The sequence below is a fragment of the Salvelinus namaycush genome, chromosome 3 (assembly GCF_016432855.1).
Source record: "Salvelinus namaycush isolate Seneca chromosome 3, SaNama_1.0, whole genome shotgun sequence".
Classification (NCBI taxonomy): Eukaryota; Metazoa; Chordata; class Actinopteri; order Salmoniformes; family Salmonidae; genus Salvelinus; species Salvelinus namaycush.
The window spans coordinates 18,939,821-18,967,496 of record NC_052309.1 but is presented as its reverse complement, the minus strand read 5'-3'; the positions used below and the strand labels follow the sequence as shown (position 1 = coordinate 18,967,496).

Below are 27,676 nucleotides of genomic sequence, written 5' to 3'. Positions count from 1 at the left end.
ATCCTGACTCTGAGGAAAACGGAAAAGTGACATTACAAATCCCACCAGGCTATCCTTTTACATTAGAACCTTCTTTTTCCAATCATTACACATTAGTCACCAATGGTGTTCTGGACAGAGAGACGTTCCCAGAGTACAGCATAGAGATAACAGCTACTGATTCGGGCTTCTCTCCTCTGAGCAGCAGGAAAACTATCCCAGTACGTATCCTCGATGTCAATGATAATCCACCCAGGTTTCCTAGCAATGCGTATACCGTGTATCTCAATGAGAATAACACACCTGGTTCTATTATCTGTTCCGTGTCTGCATTGGACATGGATTTTGGAGATAATGCTAAAATCTCCTATTCTATATTAGACTCTAAAGTACAAGACGTGTCTGTCTCCTCCTATATTTACATAAACTCAGATAACGGTAGCATCTACAGCATGCACTCTTTTGACTATGAGAAACTGAAGGTGTTTCAGATTCAGGTGCAGGCAAAGGACCACGGCTCTCCGTCTCTGAGCAGCAATAACACGGTTCATGTTTTTATCATGGACCAGAACGACAATGCACCCGCTGTTATTTACCCCTCCACTGTAATGGGCTCTGTTTCCCATCAGAAGATTCCCCGGTCCGCTAAAGCAGGCCACCTCGCCACTAAGATATCGGCAGTGGACGCAGACTCGGGCCACAACGCCTTGATTTCCTATAGGCTGACGGAGGCCACCGACTCGTCTCTGTTCAGTGTTAATCTTTACATAGGTGAGGTGAGGACAAAACGTGCTGTTTCAGAGCAGGATGACTCCTCTCAGAGGCTGCATATAGAGATAAAGGATAATGGGGAGCCGGTCCAGTCCACCACAGTCACAGTCAATATACTGTTAGAGGACGGGCTACGCGAACCCATATCGGAAAACCGCCAGAAAACTGCAGAACCCAGCAGGAGAAATAGTAAAATCACCTTTTATTTGATCATCTCTCTGGCCTCAGTGTCCGTCTTGTCTTTGTTAACTTTTCTCATCTTAGTGGTGAAGTGCGTTAGAAACAGTAGGAGCAGCTCGAGTTGCTGTATCAGACGAGCTGACTCTGACGGATACAAGAATCCCAACAGAAACCTGCAGATCCAGCTCAACACTGATGGCCCTATTAAGTATGTGGAGGTCCTGGGAGGGGACCTGTTGTCTCAGAGCCAGTCGTTCAGGTCGTGTCTCTCTCCAATGTCAGAGTTCAGTGATTTCACCCTCGTTAAACCCAGCAGCACTACTGACTTTAAGGAAATGATAAACGTGCTTGACGCATCTTTACCTGACAGTACGTGGACGTTCGAGAGTCAACAGGTGAGCATAGACTGAACGAAGTGCTAGACATCCAGTCAGTACTCAACCCTCAATTTTTTCATAGGAATTAGGACAGTGCAATGTTATTTATTTATTAGATGATGAATGTGGTAGGCTACGTTGCGGATATGTTTGTGTCAATTTCAAATATTTATTGAATGACTCAATTGACGAAAATTGTTACTTTCGTGGCAATTATATAATAATATCTCTATTGTTAAGGTTTCTAGTTGTGAGGACTCATATAATTTGTCTCTTGGTGGCAAAAAGTTTTACCAGATTTATCAAAGCTTTTGCCCATTTTTTCTCCCGTAAGACCAAGAGAAAACGAAGATGAAGTTGTATTGTCTATTGTTATTACCTCCCTCATCCTTTCATTTTTATTTGGACCTATTCATCTTTTATTTCGGCGTACATAACTCGTTTTGGTGTGTGTGTGCGTGCGTGTGTACTTGCGCGTGTGTGTGTTCGCCTACACGCGCGTGTGTAGCGGATGTGGCACAACTAATGAGAGCCGCTTATATTGTCCTGCCTTTGTTTGGAGACCCAGGCACCCAGTTTTACCTTCTTAATTATTTTCTCTAAATTATCATATTTAAAAGTTATTGAAGCTCTTGGATCGATATTTTTGGTTACTGTGTTGTTCAAGGATAAAATAGGATATTTCCCCGACATGAGGAGTTGAACAATCTGAGTTTTGAAGACAAGAAGAAAGGCCTTGGGATGGCCGGTGCTCTGGCTCTCCTCTCCGCTTTATACAGCGCATCACTTTCCGCTTAACTTTCTTATTCCGTATTGGAGGATTTAAAACGGAGGGCCTTTGTCGGGACATAGCGAAGGACTTGGGCCTCGGCGTACTAATTCATGTGAACCCACAAGTTGTGTCTGAATCTTTTGCCAAGTATTTTGACGTGAACGCGAGTTTTAGTAATCAAACAAACTATGGACAGAGAACGTCTTTGTGCATTAACTTTGTCATGTTCTCTTACTGTTCAACATGTTTTTCAAAACCCTCAGGAATTACACCGTTTTGTCATCAAAAAATATTTATCTTGAAGTGTCTGAGGCTACCGCACCGGGCACTAGGTTTCGTTTGGACAGCACACAGGATCTAGATGTAGACATCAACTCATTACGCACATACATCCTCAGTCCAAACGACTTGTTCATATTGAAAGTTGAATCAAAAAGTGATGGCAGGAAATCCCCCGAGTTATTACTGGAGAAACCTCTGGACATTAAAAAGCAGTCAGTATTCCACCTGCTGCAGTCAGTATTCCACCTGCTGCTTACGGCTGTAGATGGTGGACAACCTGAGAAATCAGGGACTACTTCTGTTCTTATTAATATACTAGATGTCAATGGCAATGCTCCAGTACTTGACCAGCTAATGAAAACAGCTAGTTTATTGGAAAACTCTCCACCAAGCACATTATTGACTAAACTCAGGGCATCTGGCTCTGATTCTGGTCTTAATGGGGAGATATCTTAACTCTTTGGTAAGTACGGATTTCTCCCGTTTTCGGGTGAAATCCGAGTGAAAGGAGTGGTGGATTATGAAATGGCTGACATGTATGACATCACTGTGCATGCCAGGGCCCCCGCCATGGAAGGCTCCTGTCACATTCAAGTCAAAATCAATTACAAGAACAACAACAACCCAAAGATAATCATAGATGCAGGATCTAAAGTGGTCCAGGAGGACGTATAATCAGACACTGTTATAGCCTTGATCACTTGTAGAAATGGGGAGGTTGACGTCCGCATTCCCTCTGATTTTTAATTTAGGTTGATACCCCCTTTGAGGAGCACTATGCCCTGGTTACAGACGGCCCTTTGGACCGAGAGGCTGTGTCTGAATACACCATCACCGTGACAGCCACAGCCACAGACTCCGGCTCTCCCCCTCGCTCTGCACAACAGTCTATTGTGGTCGCTCTTCCGGTTGTAAATGACAACTCCCCCCTCTTCTCCCAGTCCTCCTACTCGGTTGATATAGCAGAGAACAATGCCCATGGTGCTCTCATCCTGACTGTGACTGCATTCGACCAGGACCTCGGCCAGAACGTCCGCCTCTCCTTCTCCATCCTGGATCATGAGGTGCAAGGCTCGGCCGTGTCCTCTTTGGTCTACATAAACTCTGAGAACGGTGACCTGCATTCCATTCGTGCCCTCGACCACGAGCAGGTGAATGTGTTCTAGGTGCAGGTGCAGGTTAAGGAGGCGGGGATAACCGTACAGAGCTCCAATGTGACCATGCATGTGTTTGTATCGATGAGAATGACCACGCCCCTGCCCTGATCTACCCCGCTCCGCCCCCAGACGGTGTGCTGCAGCTGTCTGTACCCCGCTCGGCTGGTTTACGACACCTGGGGCCTCATTTATAAAATAGACTTAGGATCAATTTTGATCTTAAGTATGACTTATGCAGAAAACCACGTATAAGTAGTTATTTATAAAACTTTACTTTGACATGGGAATTATCTTATCTCTACGCAAAGTCTAGACTTGACGTAAGTGAGTTTCCTGCTGGTTATGTATGGCTATTCTTTTTTTCCCTTGCAGTTTAAGGTCAGACCATTTATTTTTCACATCAGCCACAGTTCTGTCTTGCTGCCCCACCTCGTTCACTTAAGTGGTGACACACTCCCAAGCTACCTGTTTGGCTTTGTTTGTCAACCCACTATTTAGTCTACCGAATAATACGTGTTGCCTGTCTTCAATCTCCTCTACCATCGCTGTGATCTTGTCTTCCAAAAAGTTTGCTTTTCTCTTTTGATTCATGGCTATTCCTGACTAAACCCTCATTTGAGCTAGCATTCTATAAAGGGAAATTGCGGATTGTAAGGCACGTTCAGGTGCCGTCAACTTGAAGTTAATTTGCGATTTATAGATCACAGGTGCATAAGTTACAAATGGGCTTCTTAGAACCTGCGTAAGCAAGGTTTTTTATACTCAGTATCTTTTATGAATCCAACGTAAGCACACCATCGGAAATGATCTTACGACTAAGTTCAAGTATAAATCTAATAATCTTTTTATAAATGAGGCCCCTGGTCAACAGGGTGGTGTGCGGGGACCCAGACAGTGGCCACAACGCCTGGCTCTTCTACGGCCTCTCTGGGAGAGACGCAGGGCTCTTCCATGTGCACGGCCCATAGATTTGAGGAAGAAGATGCTATGTTCAGTGCTGGTGCAGGACAGTGGCAAGCCTGCTCTCTCCACCAGTGTGCCAGTCAATATCACTGCGTCTGAGAAGGGTGCAGACACGTCCTCCCAGCTCAGCAGGGCTCTGGCCTTACCCTGGCTCTGATTGGCTATCTGGCCTGTGTCTCGGTTGTGTGTTTGGTGACAAGCATTGGCGTGGTGATGCGCTGGATGAGACACAGAGGCTACCTGACTTGGTTGGGCCTGGGCCCCAAGCAAGCCCTTCACTCCCACTCTCATAAAGACCTCCACCTGCAGCTCAACACGGACGGGTCGCTGCGCTACATGAAGGTGGAGGGGGGTGGGGCAGCAGTGACAGGGACATTGTGTTCGTTAAAACTCCCATGATGAACCAGAACACTCTGAGTGTAACCCTCTTCAGCAAATGCAATAGCAATGAAGCCTATGTGAGGGCTCTCTCAAACTACTGAGATAAGACCATGTCAAGACTTAAATGTAAGAGTGCATCTGTATATGTGTGAGTGTTTAGATGTTAAAACCTCTAACGAGTCACCCTCCCGGATCCGGGATCCTCCTCATCAAAAAAGCTGACTAGCATAGCCTAGCCTAACGCGACAGGGTTTAAACCACTTATGGTTACCTCTCAGGAAAATACTTAGCGATTTAAAGACACTTGTGAATTCTCAGGGAAGTACAGAATGTTTTGTTTGTGATTAAGTGCTTAAATCCCAGTGGTGTATCCTCTTGTCTGCCAGGGGGAGACTGAATATTTCATATGACTGTGGGGGAACGCTCTCTGTACTAGACATGCTATTACACCGAGGGTGTTCTCACTCAACATGTGATCATTTGCACAGTGACAGGCATGGGGAGGGACATGGTGAGTAGGATGTGGGGGTATGTGGCAGTACGGGTCATAATAATGAGGATATTGAGGTCAGCTGTTGACCTTTGACTGCTTATTGAATGAGGTAAAGCTAATAGATTGGGGTTGTTGCATTGAACCTATAGCCAGTAGCCACCACTCATGACCTCACCAAACAGAGTGCCTGACTTTCTCTCTGTCTGACTTTATGTGACTCATCCCTTAAATTGGCAACTCCCTGAGTCAAGCCTCAGTCATAAATAGATGGAAATAGACCTTCATAGAGAGGATCGGTTTTTGCTGTATACTATTCACACATTTGACCTGCTTTTAATCAGACCTATATTTGTCATATATCGCAGAGCATATCTGTTTATTGAACTTCATGACCCCTTGTTGCTTCATATGAAAGTACAGTAATAACTCCTGCATGGCACATCACCCATTCATAGAGAGTAGTCCAGAGTATGAGAGTATTACAGGCCTGGCCGTAGGGCTTCTCTAGGCTGCAGGCCTGGCAGGGCTCTGTCTGTGTAATCCAGCCCAGGGTTTAGAGTATCAGTGGGGCAGGGCAGAGCTGCAGATTACAGCCCCACTGACTGACTCTCTCTCTCTCTCAATTAAATTCAAGGGGCTTTATTGGCATTGGAAACATATGTTAACATTGCCAAAGCAGGTGGAGTAGATAATATACAAAACTGAAATAAACAATAAAAATTAACAGTAAACATTACACTCACAAAAGTTCCAAAAGAGTAAAGAAAAATAAATAAAGACATTACAAATGTCATATTATGTATATATACAGTCTCTCTCTCTCTCTCTCAGCCTGGCTTTGGCTAATGATCCAGGGTCTGGAATGATATATTTCCTAATCTATAGCAGATATAGCTTGAGTGGAAAGCTCCTTTGTCAATACGTTGGGAGAACTGTGGTTAAATATTTAGCATTATTAAGCTTGTTTTGAAGTTGCTTGTAACAGGAGTATGTTTGATCCTTCCTCTCAGCGGACTCGCTCAAGCACGTCACTGGCAAAATAGTCAGTTCAATAATTCACATGTTCTCTCACAATGCTTTCTCTATCGTTCTCTCTAGCACTGTCTCTTTCCCTCTTGTCTTCTATCCCCATGTGACATCTGCTCTCTTCTTGGCCCACTGAAGGACAAAATGGCTTCCAGTGCTGATGACTGAAGATGACATGCCATCAGTGGCATTTCTAACAGTTTCTCCTCTCTCTCCAGCAAAATCCACCCAACAATGACTGGCGCTTAAACCAGCAGGTACAGAGACCTGGACCCAGCGGGTAGGTGTTCAGCTTCTTTGAATATATACATCACACGTGCACCTACACACACACACACACACACACACACACACACACACACACACACACACACACACACACACACACACACACACACACACACACACACACACACACACACACACACACACACACACACACACACACACACACACACACACACACACACACACACACACACACGTCCCTCATTCCTATACGCATTCACAATTTAATTTAATTACCACAATGTGAATTAATGATTTGTGCCTACGATATGTATTCCATTGAAAGATGTGAAGACTAAGGCAGTTGTCTGTTTGAACAGAAAGTACACATTGGTGCCCCACTACTCTCCACACAGATCCAATAACACTGAGTAATGGGTCATCTAATGGTTGTTATATGGTAGTTGTGATAGTAATTGTGAGTCCTTCAGTAGTAGTTGAGTAGAAGTGATTTATAGATAGTGTGATGATTGTTTAGTTGTCAGTGTGCTTCCAGAAGAAATCAATCAATAGAGATCGGATGACTGTTGTGTGGGTGAGGTTAAAAGTACGCTAGTGTAGAGGTAGGGGCAGTCCTGTGGTTGTGGTAGTGTTGTGAGTATAAGGCCTGCTTTAGATTAGCAATGTCTTTCACACTGTATTGTCATTTCAGACAGTAATGGTAGATGTGACTTGCTGCATCATTTGCTTTTGTAGAAGATGCTTGGATTATCTGATACATCTTGATTAACAGGTTGTGGCTCTATTGGTGGAGCAAATGTTGAGCGTCTGAGTGTCTTGGAGTTATTAGCCACTGATTGCATACTGTATCATTCAAAGAAAGTGAGACAGTAGATTCCTTAACATATGGACAATGACATGTAATTAGTCACTGCGCAATTTCTATTTTGTGGCGGCACAAATCAGAATGTGACACACCATTGTATTGTAGTTCCTTTTCTAGAAACTGAAAAGGAACCCTGTTGGCTAATGAAGGAGTCCATCTGATTGGCATGGGGCTGAAGGAGTGATAGCCAGAACTGTTTCCCCTGTCTGTGTTTCAGCACATACAGGTACAGCACCAGCACCCAGCAGAGATGGACACCGTACGGGAAGGCGAGGTAGAGTGGAGTAGGTAGAGCAGAGTGGGCTGTGCTGAGTGTGCAAGGTGGCCTCCTGGTCTTATACGTGATGCTGTCTGACTGGCTGTAGGCTTGGTGCAGCTGTGTGTAGTCAAGCCTGGCTTCTGGCTTTTGAGTGTGTGATAATCTGTACATGCTCTTGCGGTCTAGCTGTGTAGCTGAAATGGGTCGAGGCTTTGTGGTGTTTGTGGATGTGCTTAGCTCAGCACTGTTCCGTAGTCTTTGTTTTATACTTTGGGTTTGTAGGCTTCACTGAACTGTGTAGTTTGTCCTTTTATTCGTAGTGTAAATGTACATGTTCCTGTGGTTCTGTCGGTCTGTCTCTGTCTATCTGTCTGTTTGTGTGTGAGTGTATGTGGTTATGCTAGCGGGTGTGTGTGTTACTGACTCCCCTATGGCTGTAATAAACCCAGCAAACAAAATTCAACGTATCTCCCCAATCCTGCATTTCAAATTTGAACATATTTGATGGTAAATTAAGGGATTGAGAAGAACCATATAATATCTGATCATCTTCAGCCACTCTCCAAAATAAAAACATGCACACATTTTCTCTTCGTCCCCCTCTTTTTTTCCTTTCTCTCTCTGTCTCTCACTCTCCCACCCACACAGTAACACACAGCATGTGTACAAGACACATAGCATCTGGGCAGCATCCAAACAGCTCAGTTAGTCCTTACTCTGTGTGTTTCAGTGTATGTGTGTCAGCTTGCGTATTGTGGATCTGTGCTACCTAATAACATCTATAGCACGTCTTGATCTGTCTTCTCCCAGCCTCCATATTGTCTGTACTCTGTGATGCTCCGGGAGCACTGCTCACTCAAAATGGCTGCTGGAGGCTGAGTGTTGCCAGGCTGACAATCATGATGGGAAGAGAATGTCCTCTGTTTTGTGTCTTTGTGAAAGAGCGAGAGAGAGAGAGAGGTTCACATTATATGAGAGTGTGTGTGTTCATGAGAGAGTGCAAGACACAGTGGATGAGAGAGATTTGTGTGTATCTGTTATACTAACTCCTCCCCTTCCTCTCCTCCAGAGCTGGCCCCCATCCTGCGGGGGCAGGTGGTGTCGTAGCTGGAACAGGACCCTGGCCCACCCCCCCCACCGAGGCTGAGCAGATCCAGGCTCTGATGGCTGCTGCCAATGGTGAGTCTGCTGCCTACATCTCCCAGAAATCCCCTTGCCTTCTCTGTCTTTAGCTACCTCACAATGTTACCTCAGTATACGAGAGAGAGAGAGAAAGAGAGACTTTGTCTTTCTTTAATGAAACATTCTCATGTCATTAAAACCTCACCACCATCCCATTAAACAATAGTAAAGGGTCTGTTATCCCCCCACCTTTGACCCTGTTCCTCCTTGTTAGCCAAATAACCAACTTTGCCTGAGCAAACATAAAATTCAACAAAACACATTTGGCCTTTTCCTTTTTTGAATACCTGTACCCCATTATGAACATCCCAACAGTAAAAACCACCCCTAACCTCTCACACAGACATTTCAACAGAGACATTAATGGCATTAACCTGGCGCACACAGAAAACACACGAATCACAGTTTCTCTCATAACACAGAAAGGACACCCCTGCCCAACTACTGGTTCAATCTGTGCCAACCAGCTGTTAGTGGCCAGGGCTCCATGAAGAACCCTCCACTGGAGGTCCCCTGACCTCTTTGGTACTGGGGGTTTGTAGAGCCCCCTCCATCTAAAATCCACCATACTCTCAGCCCCACATAGCCCCTGCCACTGATGTGCCTTCACTCCTGTTAGGCTTCTAATGTTCCTAACCTTAGGTTGTAGAGGTTGTAGAGGGCTTTACCTCCCACACCCTCAAACTCCCCCAGGCTCGGAGTGTTAAAATCTAACAAGACCTCCAGACCCCCTTGCCTGTCCCCAGTCTCTGCCATCACCTGCAGTGGCGAAACATTGGTGGCTCCTCCCCCTTTGGCCGCTCAAACACCCCCCTTACCGGCAGCCAGTTTATGCCAAAGGGAAGATGCCACCAGGTTGTTGATTATCAGCACCCTCCCTCTATATGACACTTGGGACAGGAGCCACCTCCACCTGGCCAGTCTTGACACCACTGCCTGTGACAGCCCCTTCCAGTTCTTCCTGACCCACCTCTCCGAGCCCAGGTACACCCCCAACACTTTAAGCCCTTCACAACCCCACTGCAAACCCCCTGGAAGCAGAGGAGGTGCCCTATCCCCCCATGCCCCACATACCAGAGCTTTGCTCTTGCCCCAGTTTACCTTGGCTGATGAAGCTCCCTCGTACACCTTCAGACTAGTCTCTAGTGCCTGCATATCCTGACCATCCCTGACCGTCACAGAAACGTCATCTGCATATGCTGACACGGCTATGCCTGTCAACACACCCATGCCTGTCCAGCACACTCCCGGCAGTCTCCTACAAAAAAGGCTCAATGGCTAGTGTATATAACGGCCCCGATAGAGGGCATCCTTGTCTAATGCCCCGTCTCATCCAGACTGGCCTACTGAGCCCCCCTCCCACCTTGACCATACATGACGTCCCAGCATACAACATCTTCACACTGGTCAAAAAAAAACTTTTCCCAAACCCAAAAACAGACATCACATTAACTTCTCTAGGATAAGGGGGCAGCATTTTCACTTTGGATGAATAGCGTGCCCAGAGTGAACTGCCTCCTACTCTGTCGCAGATGCTAATATATGCATATTATTATTACTATTGGATATAAAACACTCTGACGTTTCTAAAACTGTTTGAATGATGTCTGTGAGTATAATAGAACATATGGCAGGCAAAAACCTGAGAAAAAACCCAAACAGGAAGTGAGAATTCTGAGGTTGGTCGATTTTCAACTCATCGCCTATTGAAATCCCAGTGGGATATGGATCTGTTTGCACTTCCTACGCCTTCCACTAGATGTCAACAGTCTGTAGAACGTTGAATGAAGCTTCTACTGTGATGTGGGGCCGGATGGGAGCTGTTTGAGTCAGTGGTCTGGCAGAGAGCCAGTTCCTGGTCACGCGCATTCCACATGATATCGACTTGCGTTCCATTACTTCTATAGACACAAAGGAATTCTCCGGTTGGAACGTTATTGAATATTTATGATAACAACATCCTAAAGATTGATTCTCTAATTAGTTTGACAAGTTTATTCGACCTGTAATATAACTTTTTGAAGTTTTCGTCTGACGTTCGCCTGGATCTGCGCGAGCGTTTGGATATGTGTGCTATACGCGCTAACAAAAGTAGCTACTTGGACATAAATAATGGACATTATCGAACAAAACAACAATTTATTATGGAACTAGGATTCCTGGGAGTGCATTCTGATGAAGATCATCAAAGGTAAGGGAATATTTATGATGTAATTTCGTATTTCTGTTGACTTCAACATGGCGGAGAAATGTTGTTTCTATCTGAGCGCCGTCTCAGATTATTGCATGGTTTGCTTTTTCCGTAATTTAAAAAAAAAATCTGACACAGCGGTTGCATTAAGAACAAGCGTATCTTTAATTCTATGTAAAACATGTTTCTTTCATCAAAGTTCATGATGAGTATTTCTGTTATTTGATGTGGCTCTCTGCAATTTCTCTGGATATTTTGGAGGCATTTCTGAACATGGCGCCAATGTAAACTGAGATTTCTGGATGTAAATATGCACATTATCGAACAAAACATACATTTATTGTGTAACATGTGTGATTTGTGTGATTTCATGAAAGTTAGATTTTTATAGTAATTTATGTGAATATGGCGCTCTGCATTTTTACTGGCTTTTGGCCAAGTGGGACGTTAGCGTATCCCAGAGAAGTTAAACAGATATTCATGGGCCACTCTATCAAAAGCCTTCTCTTGATCTAAAGAGACCAGTCCAAAGTTCACATTAAAACCTCTCAACAAGTCCAACATGTCCCTGATTAAGAACAAGTTGTCTGTGATTGACCATCCCGGTACACAATATGTTTGGTCCTTGTGTACTATAAAGTCCAGATGGGACTTCATTCTGTTAGAGAGGACCTTGGCAAATACCTTGTAGTCCGCACAGAGCAATGCCTCCAGTTCTTAAGTTCACACAAGTCCCCTTTTTTGGGCAGGAGAATCAGAGCCGCCCGACGGCAGCTCATCGGCAACTCTCCTACCCCGACGCATTCACGCAACACGCAAAAGTCCAATTATTCCCCAGAATATTTTATAAAACTCCACTGGGATTCCATCGACCCCCGGTGCACGGCCAGGGGACATCTGGGTTACGGCCTCTGCCAGTTCATGGGACAACAGAGGAATGTCCATTTCATCCCTCTGTGCCAGAGAGAGCTTAGGGAGTTCTGCAAACAAGACCTGAGCAAACATAGGATCACACAGTTCTGCCCTATACAACTCAGTATACAACTCCACAGTCCGCTCCCGCATCTCCCCCACCACAGAGGTCACCCGCCCATCAGACAGCCGTAGACAATGTATGCCCTTAGCTTCACTGCTCTGTTTTTCCAAACCTACGAAGAAAGAGCTGGGAGCTTCCATCTCTTTGAGCATGGAGAACCTTGCTCTTACAAGTGCTCCCTTTGCTTTAACCTGGAAAAAACTGCCCAGGTCCCTACGCAATTCAGCTAAATTAGCCTGGAGGCCTACATTGCCTTGCCCCACCATCTCTATCTCACTAATACGATGCTCGAGTTCCCCCAATACTCTCCTAGCCTCTGAGGATGAGAAAGCTGTATACTGTTGACAGATAAGCCGAATTTGGACTTTCCCCACATCCCACCATTGACTCAGAGACTCATACTCCTCTCTTTGCTGCCTCCACCTTTCCCCAAAAATCTGCAAACCTGAGCAAAAAGTGGCATCTTGTAAGAGCTTTTCATTAACTTCCAATAGGATGCATGCCGAGGCCCTGGTGAAATAGACAGCTGAGCCATGGTTATGTGGTTATCCGAAAAACCCATCGGGAGATTGGTAGTGCCCAACAGCCTATTGCTCTGATTCCTGGACATGTAAAAATGATCAAGTCGGGCTGCACTCACCCTAGCCCCAAAGACCTTCACCCATGTATACTGTCTTTTGTCAGGATGTTTAGGTCTACAAACATCCACTAGGTCGAACTGATTAATGATGGCTCTTAACACTCCCACTGACCCTAAATGAGGCTCTTCCCCATTTCTGTCTTTCTTAAAATTTATTGTACAGTTCCAGTCCCCCGCCGACCAACAGTGTCTCCTCAGGCGTTACCTGTGAGGGTTCCTGTCTAAGACTCCAAAACAGAACCCCCCTCTCTCTCCCTGTGTTAGGTGCATACACATTTATAAAGACAAAACCCATGTTGTTCATTTCTGCTTTTACAACAAGCAGCCTACCCCTACACACCTCCTTTGAGGAGCACATTTTTATAGACAGACCCGGTACAAAAAGGACGGTCACCCCTGCACTAAAATTTGTCCCATGGCTCAAAACACTTGCCCCATTTCCACCAGATCCCCAAATCGACTTCATTGACCACATGACTATGCATCTCCTGCAGATACAACACCTGTACTTTTTTTTGTTTTACATATTCACCCAACACACTCCTCTTTCCCGCATCTCTGGTGCCATTTATATTAACCTCTCTAGGGTACGTATCTGCCAGTGAAACTGCAGGGCGCCAAATTCAAAATAACAGAAATCCCATAATTAAAATTCCTCAAACATACATGTATTTTACACCATTTTAAATATACACTTGTTGTAAATCCAGCCACAGTGTCCGATTTCAAAAAGGCTTTACGACGAAAGCAAACCAAACGATTATGTTAAGTGAGTGCCTATTCACAGAATAACACAGCCATTTTTCCAGCCAAAGAGAGGATTCACAAAAAGCAGAAATATAGATAAAATGAATCACTAACCTTTGATGATCTTCATCAGATGACACTCATAGGACTTCATGTTAGACAATACATGTATGTTTTGTTCGGTAAAGTTCATATTTATATCCAAAAATCTGAGTTTACATTGGCACCTTACATTCAGAAGTCACAAAACATCCTTTGATTTTAAAGAGAGCCACATCAATTTACAGGAATACTCATAATAAACATTGCTAAAAGATACAACTGTTATGCATGGAATTTTAGATGCACTTCTCCTTAATGCAACCGCTGTGTCAGATTTCAAAAAAGCGCTCAGAGCCCAATCAAGACACAAATATAGCCGCCATATTATGCAGTCAACAGAAGTCAGAAGTAACATTATAAACATTCACTTACCTTTGATGATCTTCATCAGAATGCACTCCCAGGAATCCCAGTTCCACAATAAATGTTTGTTTTGTTCGATAATGTCCATCATTTATGTTCAAATTCCTCCTTGTTGTTCTAGCGTTCAGTACACTTTCCAAACTCACGAGGCGCGGGCAGGTCCAGCGGAAAGTACGGACGAAAAGTTAAAAAAGTTATATTACAGTCCGTAAAAACATGACAAACTAAGTGTTGAATCAATCTTTAGGATGTTTTTAACATAATTCTTCAATAATGTTCCAACCGGAGTATTCCTGTGTCTTCAGAAGTGCGATGGAACAGAGCTCGCTCTCACGTGAACGCGCATGGTCACCTCATGGCAGACATGACTCATTCCTCTCTCCTTAGGCTCCACTAAAGAGTAGAGGCACCAGACAAGGTTCTAACGACTGCTGACATCTAGTGGAAGCCTTAGGAAGTGCAACATTACCAATATCCCACTGTATCTTCAATAGGAGCTGAGTTGAAAATCGACCAACCTCAGATTTCCCACTTCCTGGATGGATTTCTTCTCAGGTTTTTGCCTGCCTGGTGAGTTCTGTTATACTCACAGACATCATTCAAACAGTTTTAGAAACTTCAGAGTGTTTTCTATCCAAATCTACTAATAATATGCAGATTCTAGCTTTTATGACTTTGTAGCAGGCCGTTTACTCTGGGCATGCTTTTCATCCGGACGTGAAAATACTGCCCCCTACCCCAAAGAAGTTAAGAAAGCCTACCCAAAGAATCTCCATAAGAAGTGGGAGAAAAGCCAGCAAAGGAAGAGACCAATAGCAAAGCTCAAAAAGCCACAGTGCCAGAAAGAAACTATTAATCTAAACAGTGTCTGAAGGTCAATCTTACGCACTGTTGTGACCCACTTCCTCAACCTAAACTGTTTCCTGGGTGAGAGGACACCATGCCCCTCATTTTTCATAGCATGTTGTACTGATCTTACAAACTTTCTCGGATCAGAAGAAAATGCCTCTTTTTTCCCCTTGGTCTCATTCAGGAATCTTGTCAGTTCCTTCACCGTATACTTTGACCCCTCTGCTTCACCCTGGTCGAAGGGGTAAAAAGAGGCGAAATTGGCACCAACACACCCCATACCAATATTCCACTAGCAATGAGCCTACCAACCAAATGTTCTCTTTTCTTGAACACAACCACAGCTTTATTCATTCTGGAAGTGGAATGTATAAATTCAGCTCCTACCTGTTCAACGACCGCGAGCAGAACCTCCTCCACCTTAACTCCATTCTCAGGAATACACCTGAAACCATGCCGTAACGACAGCCTCTCCTCTGCACTAAGCTGAGAAGCCATCGCACACACCACACCTTCCAAACCCTAGGAAGCTAAAACAGTGTCCTCTTCCACCCTAACTTTGAAAAAACCTGTGGATACTGCTAAAACAAATAGTGCTTTAACCCTCCACCATAGAAAACAAAAATTGAAAGAAAAGACCAAGGACAGAATCAAAAGTTAGGACAGAGCCCTCCACAACAAACTCTCAAATTCCAAAAGAACGAGAGAGAGAGAGAGAGAGAGAGAGAGAGAGAGAGAGAGAGAGAGAGAGAGCACTGAAGTATCTCTGTTCTCATCTGAGGACTGATGGTGAGATAGAGATCTCTCTGCCACGGGGTAGAGCTACAGAGAGAGCCCTGTTGGAGAGCAACATCTCAGGCACTAGATTCTAAGTGCATACAACTTTGTTAGATCAGAGTGGCAGTTGATAAGGAAACAACACATCCTTCCTGTGTTTGCCTCCATTAGGACACACTGAGATAAATGCTGCCAATTACACATGTGTAGAGCACAGTGTGATTCTCTACAGTCCCTGTGTATGAATGAAGCAACACAGAGGGCTATGGGACACAGAGCTCTTTGTTTCAATGCTCCCCAGCTGCAGTCACTCAGAAACCTGTGCACTGCCTCTCTCTCTATTACCGTGTGATTAGTCAGTGTAGCTAATCCTCAATTCTAAATTATATTTGATTATATCTGAATGTGCTGTGTGAAGTTATTTACATCTGATCTCTGTGTGAGAGAGCAGAGGTTCTATATGTTGTGGGGAGGGGAGGGGCTGGCAGGCTCAGAACAGAGTGCTGAGCTGGAGCTGCAATGCAGTGCAGCAATGACTCTCAGTGAGTAACGAGTCACTCTCTCTTCACAGCAGCACAACACACCCAGCTATAACCCTCTCTGCCTCCCTCCCGTCTCTCTCTCAGAGGTGAGCGAGGCGACTGCGACCCTTGACCCCCGCTACAACGCCCAGTTCCCCATGCAGCATGTGCCTGATTACCGCCAGAACGTCTACATCCCCGGCAGCACGGCCACCCTGACAGCCAACCCCCAGCAGATGATGCCCCAGCAGGCCCTGCAGGGCCCGCCACAGGCCATGCCCCAGGTCGACGTCCTCAACGCTGCCCAGACCCCCGCCAGCAAGAAGAAGTCCACCAAGAAGGACAAGAAGTAAGCCAAGCTAACACCAAACCCAATCACCATGGACACCAAGACCCTTTACACCCATACTGCAGAGCGTCCTCCCTCAATAGAAGCCTTGATCTTTATTTTTCTTATGCCATTCAATCTGATAGTTCAATCTGATAGTTCAATCTGATAGTCCCAGCATTGTGGATGTAGTGAGCATATGTCAAAATGTTGGTAGTGGGCAATTGCTGTACTTTTACTCATATGGTCATCACAGCCCACTTCAGGCAGAGGTTATTGGTTTGTGGTGTATGTGGGGTGGGAGGGGGAGGAAGAGCAGAGAAAAGAAGAGGGCATGAGCTGTATTTTGGATTCAGATAGATTTCATGTACCTGGAATTCATGTAGTGATCTAGCTCTGCATTATAGCATTCTAAAGAAAAAAACATCTGAATGTTTGTTTTCAATGAAACTTTTGATGTTTCTCTAAAATGCAAAGTAGTTGCTTCTTATGACGACATGAATTACACTACCTTCTTGTTTATTTAGAGAACTTGCTTTAGCTCTTTAAGGAATGGAGTAGACAAGACGTGTTGCATGATTCATCCTAAGGATGAAGAACCACTGAAGATAAGCCTACACTAACATACATTTGAAGAAAGAGGCTAGCTCAACTTTGTCACAAAAATACAAATCTCATGTGAGAATGCATACCGTGGCATTAACATTTTGAAATGTAAGGTTCATTGTAGTAATATGACTAGTAAGCATAAGAACAGATTCTGATTTTGTGTTACCTTTAATGGTGACCATCAAAGTATATCCAGCTGCTTTTTAAAATCTTGTCCAAGCAGGATTTTGTGGTAACTTAGATAATTTATCCACGATTGTAACCTTTTTCCATAATTATTGGTAGAATCCTGTACTGCATTAAAACTTTGTTTAAATAATGTAACAGTGTAAAGGTGATGGATCAGTGTTTTATAAACTTAGAACCAGCATTATTTCGATATTGTATCAGCGTTGTTGTAACGTTGTATTAGCGTTATGCCGAGCTGGCCCAGTGTGATTGGCTCTGCACTGTGGCCCTCTCTAAGGCTCATAGACAGAGTCCTGTGACCACGGCCCCAGGGTTGTGGGTTACGGTTAGGGTTAGACAGAGTCCTGTGACCCCAGGTTTGGGTGTGTGGTAAAGGCATAAGGAGGGGAAAGGGTGGACAGTCTCTGTCCTCTTGCCACATGTACAGTATCTCTTTGGCTATGACAGCCTGTAAATGTGCTCTAATCACTTCTTCAGCACAGACCACAGGTTCAGTACACTACAACTCCAGGCACTGTAGGACGTTCTGTAATGGACAGTTTACAGGAGCCTCTGTAGAAGCCTTGTTGTGCGTTCAGGGCAATATCAGGACCATGGACAGAGACCACCTCCCTCTCCTCTCTTAGAAGCAGTCTGGGGCACAGAGAATGTTTTCAGCCCATCCTTAACCCTGCCAAATCCTCAGCTGCACTGACACTCTTCCCCCATGTAAATAAGACACAGCCAATCTGAGGGAGAGACATCACTCTCTCACCACAGCCACACTGCTGGCTAGTACTGGAATGTTTAGAATATTTTTCAGGAAACAAATCTGATAACATTTTTTATTTTTAAGAAGTGGTTAATATTAAATGTAGTGGTGTAGTGACTAATATTTGAGCAAACGGACTCGACCAAGCTGTAAATAAAACTAAAACTTTCAAAAGACAGTCGTAGCTAGAGGCTTGTGAAATTTTTTGTGCATATTTTTGTGTTTTCTCTCTATCACTTTCTTTCTTTGGTTACACCAAACTTTAAATTTTAACACATTACACCTACATGTCTTTTAAAGTGTGATTCCATTTCCCTGCACTTCGTCCTGTGTTTGTGACTTTGATCAATTGTTTATGCTACTGGAATGCCACCCGTGCTCATATGAATATAAATATGTGTCTTCTAATCCTCTTTATTCTATTGTATTATCTTCCGTATTAAAATGCTGTTACACTCTTATTTTATATGCAAAAATTTATACCGCTGTTTATTTCTTTATGGTTTTTGTTTATTCTCTGCTCACTGACATTTACAAATAAAAATCTCTTCTGATATGATGTCTGTGTGTGGCCGTCTCTTTAGTATTGGTTTGTTTTTTACTGATGAATGATGCTTTGGTAGCTGGTAAGAGGAAGGGGAATAGCATAGCTAATGGCAGCGTCCTTATTGGAGCCTGTCTGTTGGAGTTGACTGAACTGGAGCCACGGCTCTAAGTAATCCAGTCTTTGTTCAGCACAGTTCAGCCACAAACGATGGAGTGGAGCGGGACCCTAATCCTGTACCACACCTAGTCTTTCCCTCTATATAACATTCTAAACCTCAAACGCCTAGTCTTTCCCCCTTTATAACATTCTAAACCTCAAACGCCTAGTCTTTCCCCCTTTATAACATTCTAAACCTCAAACACCTAGTCTTTCCCCCTTTATAACATTGTAAACCTCAAACACCTAGTCTTTCCCCCTTTATAACATTCTAAACACCTAGTCTTTCCCCTTTATGACATTCTAAACCTCAAATGCCTAGTCTTTCCCCCTTTATAACATTCTAAACCTCAAATGCCTAGACTCTCCCCTTATTGACATTCTAAACCTCAAATGCCTAGTCTTTCCCCCTTTATAACATTCTAAACCTCAACACCTAGTCTTTCCCCCTTTATAACATTCTAAACCTCAAACGCCTAGTCTTTCCCCCTTTATAACATTCTAAACCTCAAATGCCTAGTCTCTCCCCCTTCATAACATTCTAAACCTCAAACACCTAGTCTTTCCCCCTTTATAACATTCTAAACCTCAACACCTAGTCTTTCCCCCTTTATAACATTCTAAACCTCAAACGCCTAGTCTTTCCCCCTTTATAACATTCTAAACCTCAAATGCCTAGTCTCTCCCCCTTCATAACATTCTAAACCTCAAACACCTTGTCTTTCCCCCTTTATAACATTCTAAACCTCTCACATACCATTAGAGTTAATAAGGTACCTTGCAAACTCAGCATGTAGCAAGACCATCAAAGTAAGTGTGTCTCTGCAGCTCACATATCAACAGCATAGAATGACACATGTGTGGATGAACTGCTGTCTGAGTGATAGATCCCAGTCCTCTATGCTCATAAATCACTGTTCCACCCAGATCAGCAGTTCTGTGGGCTCTTTAAATCCATAGCGCTCTGAATCAGACCTGACCCATTTTCAGCCCACATTTAGTCAACTGGGGAATGTGAAGGCAGAAAAACGTCAGAGAGACATGGAACAGAACAGGGCTCTACAGAGAGTTCGGAAGTAGGATATAAACTCAAAGCCATTTATAGTTATTTTGTCTTCAGAAGACCTGCAGGGGAAGGCGATACCCTAAACTGTGAACACTTTACAATGCCATTATAATGAATTATATCCTAATGACATCTTTCAACAACTTACATATGCTTTTAAAATATGAGATACATACATAATGCCTTGATATATACAATAATATGTTGCTTGATTTAGGATCAAATACAGTGACCTTGTTTTGGGCGTTCAGCCAGCAAGCTAATCCAATCAGGTAGTTTGATTCCATCATAAAGATGTGAGATTAAGGACTTCTTAAGGTCACATTTTATGACAATGACAGCCTCCTTTACAGCACAACCTATAAACTTTCATTGTGTAATGAATTCTACATCAGTGGACACAGAGGACGCAGGCATCTCACTGTAGGTCCCACATTAACACTGCCCTGTCTATATATAGCTACAGGAACTGCTGCAGTGGCAGGCACACACTCACTGAGTCACTGGGAGTGACATAACAGAACCCACTCTCCCAACGATATATGGTAGGGGAAGGTGTTAACAATTATTTAACACAGGTTGGTGATACACAATTAGATACAAATATGTCTTATAAAAGCAATTTTTATTATTATTATTATTATTATATTAGTTTCAACTATTGTGAAATATTATTTAGAAAACAATGCAATAGACCCCTGTCTTTAGTAAAGCAGTAACATTAATTTCAGAACATTGCTTTCATGCAAGTCATCAATTCCCATACTATTCCACTTTATCTGGCTGATGAAGTAAGCAGAACACATCTATCTTAATACAACAACAAGGATGAATACCACGTGATATTTCAACAACATCTTTATTACAGTTGTACGACATAAAATTAGCAAAAATCCTCCAAAAAAACGATATTTGAATATTCTATACCTTGAAGAAAATAATGCCTCCATTTTCTTAAATCAGATGTTCCCGACTCTCCTGCTGCAGACACAAAATGTCTTCCACCTGACACACTAGAATTACTTCAGTGCTGCAGTGGTTGCCAAGGTAATGAGAGAAAGACTGGAATTTGATGATGCAGATCACAATTTCCTCAGCTGCTCATGAGGCTGGGAATAGAGAGGGGGTAGAGCACATGAAAGACTGTGTTGACATCAGCCCTAAATACATGCACAGAGGTTAAATCAGAGGTTCTATGGAAAGTAAAGCGATTGAATGGTTTAATGGAGAGAAGAACACAATAAGGTAAATGGAGAAAAACATCAGCATTTTTTTTTTTTATATGAATGTAAGACTGTATAGTAGGCAAAACTAATGTTAAGTTCCTTGCAACTATATGTACCATAGATGAGGGAAAATCTATCTCTATCAACTCAGAACCAAACTGAACTACAGTTATAGACTAATAGAATAGTTTGTAGTCATCTCTGTTCCTCTCTCTCTCTTCCTCCTCCACAGTCTCACCATAAACACCACAGGAAAGCAACGTCAAACAGCAGGACGGTGTTCTTTCCCCAGAAACCCCTAAATCCTGGTCCCCGTGTTACCCAATTAAGAAACATTCCCCTCATCAGAGGACTGGAGGGGTTGTTGTTGTAGGGGCTGAGTGAACCAGCCCCACAAACACAGTGGGGTGAAGTTAATCAAATCAAAGTTTATTTGTCACGTGCGCCGAATACAACAGGTGTAGACCTTACAGTGAAATGCTTACTTACAGGCTCTAACCAATAGTGCAAAAACGGTATTTGGTGAACAATAGGTATGTAATTTTTTTTTTTTAAAACAGTAAAAAGACAGTGAAAAACAGTAGTGAGGCTATATACAGTAGTGAGGCTATAAAAGTAGTGAGGCTACATACAGACACCGTTTAGTCAGGCTGATTGAGGTAGTATGTACATGTAGATATGGTTAAAGTGACTATGCATAGATGAGAGTTAGGAGCTACTCTTGTGGACTACAAAGGGCTTATGAGTGAAATGACGTGGTAATGATATGGTTGAGTTAACAAGAGAGAGACAGATGGAAAGTTGCATAAGTATATTGAAGATACTGTAGTGACTGTTAAAAATATCAAGGGAAAGTACAAAAGAGAAAAGTTAATCATTGCAAGGCTTTGGTATGATAATAACTAGGTTGTGAAAAAACACTGTAGCAATTATTTTGATTGCAGTACTCTACATATGCCTAAGTAAATTAAACAAAGAAGTTGAACTATCCCTAAGTTGTTCCTGTTTCCAGCAGGTCTTTCAGCAGCAGCATTCAAGAGTACATCCCTTAAGCAGCTTTAACATGAGTGGTCAGTGAGGAGATGGAGGGGAGTGTGTTAAGGCCTGAATGCGGACTACTGGTGCTGCTGCTGGGAGGTCACCCTCTCCCAGGGCAAATCCCATTCACTGCTCTTCCTAAGCACCTTACAGAGAGTAAGACTGAGACTGACACTGGGACTGCATTAAAGGATCAGGGCAGACAGATAATTATCACAGCCAGCAGCTGCTGCAGTGCTAAGCCTTCCATTTACACACTGTCAGGGCCATTAATCGGCCAATCAGATATGCTGATGCTCTGATAAAATGTATGGATAATGAAGGACATCTTTCTGTTGAGTGGTTTAGATGGGGGGGTTGTCTATAGTGCACACTACAACACCCTCCACCCATCTCCACAACAACTGTAATTTAGTATGTGTAGTCTAATTCCTCACTGAACAACCCCCTCGTGGATATTCTGGTGCTTGCTTCTAAAGAGTTTCCATGTGGTGGTTACATCAGTCACTGACAAACATTGAGAGGAAGTGCCACTCCCAATTCCCTTCATTTTACCCTTCCTTTCTATCATGGGGCTCCCCCCTCTTCCACCCCTCATTTAGGAGTGTGCCCAGTAATCTGTCTGTTACCAGGCAGACTTACACTTCTTTTGTCAACAAAGTCGTGTGACTTCATTGGTCATTGCCTGGTGTCCTTGGCAACAGCTTAGTAATGTCTTCCCCAACCCGGCAACACCCTTAAAAATTTCACAGGGCAGATGCCCTGTTCAGACCACAGTCTCGTGCCATTGGTCACCCTCCTTAGAAATGGCAAACTATTCTGTTTCCTCTGGTCATTATGGTGAGGAAAGGCCAGCTGACCAATAACACTTGGTGTGGTCATTAATTTAGAATGACCACGCTCCTGAGGACAGTCCTGCCATATCCACAATACAATCTCCATCTGTCCCCAACAAACTATGGACTAGTTTTATTTCTGTCTTAATAGACAACGCATTTATATACCTCCACTTTCACCAAACGATTATTCAATGGTATACGTTATATATCAAGCTTCATATACTGTTGTTTTGCATCCAGTCTCAATGACTATAATATTAGAAGGAGACTGGTCCGTGAAAGTATGGGACAAAAAGCATCGTAATGCACAAACACAGGTTGACACCTAGAACGCCTGAGGTCTATCTCATTAGACAGACTGGGGCATGGGCTTGTGTAAGCTCCTGGTGCTGGAATAGAAGCAGTGTTTGCTGACACACACAGCGTTGCTGTGGTTCCTTGTTCTGCGAGGCAGTTCGGAAGTCAATTATGGTGAATGGGGTGGGAGAGTTATTCTGCTGGAATAAAGGACTCCATCTGGTGAAGGGAGAGTATGACCCCCCCCCCCACACACACTTCCCTTCTAGCCCCAGTCACACAGTAAACACAGAAGCACAGCCTTCCCTGCAAGGATGTGAAAAACCCCACTGCAGATGCAGTTGTCATGGAAACAGAGGGCTGTCGACTTAGGTCTCCCACCAGCTGAGGATAAGAGGATTGATCATCCTGCAGAATCCGGGTGAGAATTTAAACACAGACCAACAAAATCCTACACCGAGGCTGTGTTTGTGTGAGTGTACACAGAAAGTGTAATAATTGTGTCAGTGTTACATCAGCTCTGCTTCACACTAGAATGCCTAGCAGAGAGAAGCTGAAATCATTATTAGGCATTGAGAGATCTGAGAAAAGAATCACTCTGCTGTTGCCTACCAGTACCACCAGCTCTCTTGGCCTAAGTAAACCAACCAGCCTCCCACTCTCTATACCTCTATTTAACCCTTTTCTATCGTTACCACCTCCTCCTGCTCACTGTGCCATTCCTTTATACGTATCCGTTACTACCTCTCCTCTACCATTCTCTCTCTTCATTTCCTCCCCCTTTCTCCTTCTCCCTGGTCTGAGTCTTCATCCCCCTCTAATATTTATGAAGCATGGTGGTTCTGCAGAAAGGAGTGGGAAAGATGTAGTTCATCCAACATCCAACATCCGCATCCCCCCACTCCCTCTCCACCGTTGCTATGGCAACCCCATCATTCCTCAACATACATTTGGATTTGTTATCAATGACCTAGACTGTGTGCTGCCTTTGTTCTGAACGATACAGCTACGGAGGAGAGAGGGAGGAAAGAAGGGTTGACCTGTTGTGTAAGCTCCACCTGTGAAACAACATGCCTCCATGTATCTTAAGAACCCTCCACTATCATCCTGATCACCTACCACCTCCCTCTTCACCTAAATGAACAAAGATTGTCAAATTCCATCCGTGACAGTGAATTGGGTTTTCTTTCTCCCCGTCTCTCCCTCTTCTTTAACCCTGCTGTCTAGCATTCTTTTCCCTGTTCCCCAGGAAGGAATACATCAAAACAGTGCAACGTCTCACACATGAAGAAGATTACTGCCTCACTTGGCTTCTTCACCTTTCTTCATGACCCTGCTCTACTGTCTAGGTCCACTCTGCCTCTGTCTTCTCCCCGCTGTCTTTGTCCCATGATTCCGTCATTTTATTTGAATCAGTGGACTCCACACACAAGCATACATTCACACTTACATGAATACACAGACACACAGACACATACAACTCACATTGAGAACCATGAATCACTCATTGTGTTTGTATTCATAGTCATGGACGTGAACACAAGCACACGCCCTGAAGCACAGTGGGCTGGGGAGGAGGCTAGACTAGTCAGAGCCAGGTAACTATAGCAACAGACACAGTGAGGAGATGTCATGCTTTCTGATGGCCTATTAAACCATTTGCAGGGTAAATGGGGGAAGGGGGTTTCTGCTAATTCACTGTGCAAATAGTGTTGGTATTTTACAAACGTACATTTTGCTCTTTGATGGAACCACGTTGAAACACAATATGTCCACCATGCCTTTCCTCTGCATCTCAATCAACCAGAGATATTTTATTGGGGTTAAGCCTCAAGATTAATAAAATCCTTTGAAGTAATAAATCACAAACAGGCTGTTTTATTTCTAGGGGTTCAATGAGCAGATTGTAACGCAGGTTAAGGTCATCTCCCATTAACAATGCAGACCACACGTCCTTAAGCTATAGAGTAAATTATGCTGTTTCTTTTTCAATTTTTGATATATTTTTTCACTATTCTATCTTATGTAGTGTTGTTTATATTGTGAGCATTTTGTTGTTTGTTTCTCTAGTAATTTTGCAGTAGTCAATTCTGTGAGCTGTGTTTTAGGTCAATGTGCATGAGCAATTTGTGAGTTTGTTATATATAGGTTGTGCAGTGTTTTCTCTGAACTGAACAGATGTAGGCTGGCGGGGTGGGGGTCAGTAAGAGGATGAGTAGTCAGTAATTTACTAGATAATCATTCAGTCCCAGGAGAAATGAGCTGTTGTTTGTCCCAGGCTCCAATCCTGTTTATCTCCACGTCTTTAAAGCTCCAGATCCATCTCCACTCATCAGGGTGGGCTGACTGGTAGGGACTCAGCCAGGGCAGACAGAGTGATGCAGGGGAAGACATGATCACTGCCCTGGGCTCTCACATACGTGCATGCAGACACAGTACAGTGTAGTAAACATACAGACACACATTTCCAGTGAGGCATGGAGACTCACTGCCTGGAGGGCTGAGGGGAGACTCTAGTCCAGGCAGCACTGTGACCCATGCCAGTGTCTGTCACATCAATAACATCAACCAGGGCATCAGAGAGACATGAGAATGCCCCAAATACGCACATGCATATAGAGTTGACAGAGCTGGATTCCTAGAGCTAGAGATATGGGGGTAGGGAGGGATGAGGGATGGAGGGAGGGAGGGTTGAGGGGACAGAACACGTGAGAAACAGAAAACAGATAAGTAGACACATTCTTGTTAAACACACATGCAGACAAAAAGAGACACAATTAGTAAATACAAAATACAGACAGACAGACACATATGCAGACATATCCAGGACCAGATCAACTACTGTATCAACGAAGTACTCTTACTGACAGTTGTGGCTGCTTTGTGTGATGTTGTTTCTACCTTCTTGCCCTTTGTGCTGTTGTCGGTGCCCCAAAAATGTTTGTACCATGTTTTGTGCTGCTATCATGTTGTGTTGCTACCATGTTGTTGTCATGTTGTGTTGCTACCATGCTGTGTTGTCATGTGTTGCTGGCTTGCTATGTTGTTGTCTTAGGTCTCTCTTTATGAAGTGTTGTGTTGTCTCTCTTGTTGTGATGTGTGTTTTGTCCTATATTTATTTTCTCTTTATGTAAAAAATGTAATCCCAGGACCATGTCCCCGCAGGAGGCCTTTTGCCTTTTGGTAGGCTGTCATTGTACATAAGAATTTGTTCTCAACTGACTTGCCAAGTTAAATAAAGGTTAAATAAATAAAATTAAGATATGTTGCTTATCTGGAGATGTGTCTGTGAGGTGTTGAGGGTTCTGATGGTGCTGTACGGTGTGTTCTCAGGATCAGCCCATGGTGTAATTGAGGTGTCATGCTGACAGGCGAGTGACAGCTTGCTAAGATTAGCTGGCACCCTGGTAAGTCTCAGTGTTAATGAGCATGGCCCTGTGATTCCACGCAGTGTGTTTTACATGCTACTGTGAAATCTCTCATCACTGGCATATGTACACGATTACAGTCTCCGCCACTAACGAGCAGGAGACAGAGACTGACAGTTGTCTGGGTTTGAGGTGAGGTCATCCTCAGAGCATCAGAACTATACTCAGGGATAGCTGAGGAGAGAGGCTGTGCTATCTGAAAGGTTACTGTGCTCCTATCAATATTAAAAACATGCTAAAATATCCTGTACAATAGTTACAAGATTATATTTGATAAAGATCGTTATGATTATTATAATGTTTTATTTCGGGAAACGAGGATGAATGTTAACTGGTAGGTGTTGTCCTCCATATTAGCACAGCATCCCCCTGCTCAGCCTCTTTCAGTCTAGGGTTGTCATTGTTTTCTATTGACTTCCTTTAATGGAGGCTATCTTACAGACAGAGGGGTAAAATGTAGATTATGACTCCTTCAGGGGTAACTTGTTCTACCTGGAGACATAACACACCCTCCTCCAATCAGAGGACAGTGGAATGCAGCCCTTCCCCGATAGGTCCACACAGCCCCCTGGCTCATTACAGTATTGATTGGGGGGTTAGCGATGGGGGCAGGGGCTGAGGGAGGGAGCGTGTTTGTATGTGTCTGTTTGGGGGACAGAGGGTGGGGGTAGGTGGGTAGCTGTCTGTCTGATTCAAATCTGACCTGTCTTTTAGTAATAAGAACCAATTATCTTGTTATTTACTGATACAATAGCTAGACAATAGCCTCCAGCATTGCCTGGTTCTGGGTCTGGTCTGTATTCAGAGAGGGCTACAAAACATTTCAGGCATATTGCCTCCTCTGCAGACACTTGAGCAGCCTACAGAATATGACTGACTCAATAAAACAGGTCCTATTTTTTGTCTGTGAAAACGTTTTTGTTGAATATGATAGAGTCAATACAATTCTGTCTGTCTGTTTGTCTCAGTGATTTTCAATCAGCCCTCTCTCTCTCTGCCCGGCCAGGGATGTGAGTTATCCGATTCAACATTTTCAGAGT

At 43.7% G+C, this 27,676-nt stretch overlaps 1 pseudogene; it reads left to right on the top strand.

Annotated features, from left to right (window-relative positions):
- Nucleotides 1-431: 431 nt before the first annotated feature.
- On the top strand, nucleotides 432-18,561 carry LOC120043222 (annotated as a pseudogene).
- The last annotated feature ends 9,115 nt before the right edge of the window (nucleotides 18,562-27,676 follow it).